Source organism: Myotis davidii, unplaced genomic scaffold (genome assembly GCF_000327345.1).
Source record: "Myotis davidii unplaced genomic scaffold, ASM32734v1 scaffold242, whole genome shotgun sequence".
Classification (NCBI taxonomy): domain Eukaryota; kingdom Metazoa; phylum Chordata; class Mammalia; order Chiroptera; family Vespertilionidae; genus Myotis; species Myotis davidii.
In genome coordinates, this window is record NW_006295821.1 from 3,113,992 (window position 1) to 3,117,693 (window position 3,702).

A 3,702-nucleotide genomic window follows, 5' to 3' on the forward strand; every position below is an offset into this window, starting at 1 on the left:
CAGTTGCAACAGCATGGATTGAGCTGGAGAGCATTATGCTAAGTGAAATAAGCCAGTCAGAGAAAGATAAATATCACATGATCTCACTCATTTGTGGATTATAGTGAACAACATAAACGATGGATAAAAATAGATCTAGAGACAGAGAAGCATCTATCAGATGCTCAAACCAAAGAGGGAAGACAGGGGAGGGTGGGGCTAAGGGGAAGAGATCAACCAAAGGACTTGTATGTGTGCATATAAGCCTAACCAATGGACACAGACACCAGAGGGGTGAGGGCATGACTGGGAGCATGGGGGGACAACTGGGGAGGTAAGGACACATATGTAATACCTTAATCAATAAAGAAAAAAAGTTATTTGGATATAAAAGTCAAGTCCTTAGAAAATAAAGGCAAGCTCTGTCTTGAGGGTTGTAAAAAAAATTGAAATTTCATTAAGTGCTTCTGGAATAAATTTTAAAAGCAAACAAAGTAATTAAATAACATTATTCCAAAGCTGGATTCCATTCAAGTTAACACAATTAACATTTATTAAAACACCTCTTCGAGATATAAACTCAAATTTACAAGGCAGGTCAGGTATATACTGACTTAAGATTGATCCCATGAAACTTACAGAAAAATACTTTTCCAAAATCATTAATTATACCTTATTGTAATTTTTCAACTAAATCCTATAAATTCAATAAATGTATAATATAAAGAAAATATAGATTTAACGATCTGAATACTGGACTAAAAGATTGCTATTGTCATAAAGAATTTTTAAAGGCTAAGTGGGAGAATTAGGAAAGATCACCAAGAGTAAGCATGTGTCCTTAGAGACCAACACTAAGATCATCCACACCCTTGTATTTCCAATTACTAAGAGCAAATGCGAACGTTGGAAAGTGAAGAAGGCTGATAGGCATAAAAATGATTCATAGTGTTGGAGTAGAGTTCTGCAGATGCTGGAAAGAAAGGTGAATAAGTGGGTCCTAGAGCAAATGAACCCTAACACATTGCTGGAAGCACAAGTGACAAAATTGAAGTTGTCCTACTTCAGGCACCTCATGAGAAGGCAGAGTTCTTTGGAAAAGACTATGTAATGCTGAGAAAAATATAAGGCAAAAGGAAGAGAATGGCCAAATATAAAATGGATTGGTTCCATAAAAGAAGCCACAGGCATGAATCTACAGGAGCTGGGCAGGGCTGTTGAGGATAGGACATTGTGGACATCACTCATCATAGAGTTGCCAGGAGATGGGAACAGCTCAATATGTAAAACACATACACACATACTCCTCTCAAATATAAAAGAAATTACTCTGGGAATGTTATCTATTTTATAAAAGCCCAGTGACCTTTATGGCAGAATGACCAGAATGACTGGTCGCTATGATGTGCACTGACCACTAGGGGGAAGATGCTCAATGCAAGAGCTGCCCCCTGGTGGTAAGTGCATTCCCACAGTGAGAACACCGCTCAGCCAGAAGCCAGGCTCAAGGTTGGGAAGAGCAGCGGTGGTGACGGGGAGTGGGCCTAAGCTGGCAGTCGGACATCCCTTGAGGGGTCCTGGACTGCTAGAGGGTGCAGGCTGGCCTGAGGGCACCTCCCCTCTCCAGTACACGAATTTTGTGCACTGGACCTCTAGTTGTTATATAAAAAATCTTCCACTGACTTTTTCTCCACATCCATGAACTACTCCAGCCTTCCTTTGGCATCATTCTACTGTAACTTCTCACAAAGATGCTCTGGGCCTCACTGTCGCATCCAGGAGCATTTCCTGTTGCCCCCTGCTCCTCCTCCCTTTCTTTGACTCTTCTCTTTTCTCCATGTTCTTTCTGGGCGAAATGATCAAGATACACATTTCCAAAAATATGACTGCATTTCTAAAAACCAAAGTCTTTCATCCCAGCGTCAAGTATTTTCAGCATCCTATTGGGACTTCCATTAAAATCTCAAATTCAAAACATCTAAAACAGAATATCTTTGCTTCAAGCTGCCTCATTCTCCGGGATTTCTTCTCTCAGCTGGCATAATATAACCATACAGGGGGTGAGAAACCTCAGTGTTATTTCAAGCTACGTGTCCTCCCTTGCTCTTCACACCCAGTCAGCCTCTGTCCCCAGCCCCTTCCTTACGAATGCCTCCTCTGCATTCCCCAGCCACTGCTCACACTCAGTCCTTGCCTGAGTGTTTCCATAGCCTCTCCGCCCCCCGTCCTTTTTTGCCTCAATCCATCTTATATCATGTTTTTCCTACTTCACCCCACCCTGTCTGAAAACATGTGATGAATGAACACTGTGAGAGGACAAAGTTCTGAGCAGTACATACATATTTATTCCTGACTTGGTCAAAGCAGTCTTTTTAGACTTTTCTACGGACATATTCAATAGACTTCACTGAAATTCTTGTACTGTTTCCCAACTATGATGTGGGTGGAAATGGCAGAATGATACACCACCTTCATTCTAGTTGCTTTCATATACTGCAGATATCAAAAAGCAGGGATCCCTTACAGCTAGAATCTGATTGTTCTGTAGCATCCACCAGTCCAGCACTATGGCACATGCTTTAGAAGGCAGAAGTGACGGACGCCACACATCTGCTGCCTCTGCTGTTTTACTGGTAAGCATGTCATGCAGAGGTTTTGTTTTTCTCTGGCAGTGGAATCTCAAATATAAAAGAGATTTTTATAAAAGAGGCCAGTCCCAGTCACTGACCTCTTCCATGTGGAGTACCAGGGTAGGGGTATTTAACTGGTATAGTTGGTAACATTAAATAACAGTCAGTACCTGTAGCAGCAGCTTCTCCATATGGGTGGGGGATTCCTGATCAAAGGCGGGCACCTAACCATGTCAGTAGTCTTGTCATGTGGTGTGATTTTAATTAAGGTCATTTCCAAAAGTTCAACTTCGAGTCTCCCAGGAATTATTTTCCTGAACTGAAGTTACTTCCTGCTTGAACAGCTAGAATGGATTCTGTCATAGGCAACTGAATTCTGAGTGTTACACATGCCATTCACCTGCAAAAGTCCATGTCTTTACTGGAATGTCCCTCCCTTTTATTAGTAAGCTCTAGCTTAGCCTTAAAGGCTTAAGTCACATTTCACTTCTCTAGAAAACATTTCTATATCTTTTTTAAAGCTAAATAATTGCTTCTTTCTCTGTGGTACTATAGAATGTTGTTAATATTACTAATGTTATTATAAACAAATTGTATCATAATTATTGGGTAACTTACCTTTTCCTCATTTGACCATGAGCTATTTGAGGGAAAGGAATATGCTTTACTCCCCTCTGATTCTCTAATGCTCTGGGTTTGGCATGTAGAGACTCAGTGAACACTGGTTGAAATGAATGCAATGCACTGAGTGTGAGAGAGTGAGTAGAGATTTCACCCTCTAATATGGAATTTGTACTAAGTGCCAAATTGGGGGCGGGGGGGGATACCTGAGGGCCACAAATATAAGAATAGAAGACATTAACTATAAATGGAAGCTGGACCAACGATAAGTGGGATGTGCTTCTAAGTATTAAAATATGGGTACAATTTGACCTTGTGAAGAAGATAAGGGGGCTATTTTAGGCTTGAATGTGAGGGAGTTTAAGGGGGTAAGGGTGGGAATGTAGGTAAATAGTGGATGGATTAGGAAAAAAACCTGAACAGAGGTTTTGTATAGGGCAGTTGTAACAGGTGAGTCATGAAAAAGGTATCA

At 40.9% G+C, this 3,702-nt stretch overlaps 1 protein-coding gene across 1 annotated transcript in view; it reads right to left on the reverse strand.

Annotated features, from left to right (window-relative positions):
- MYO16 (myosin XVI) overlaps nt 1–3,702 on the reverse strand; it is a 439,204-nt gene that overhangs the window by 187,668 nt on the left and 247,834 nt on the right. The gene's annotated exons all lie outside the window — the stretch shown is intronic.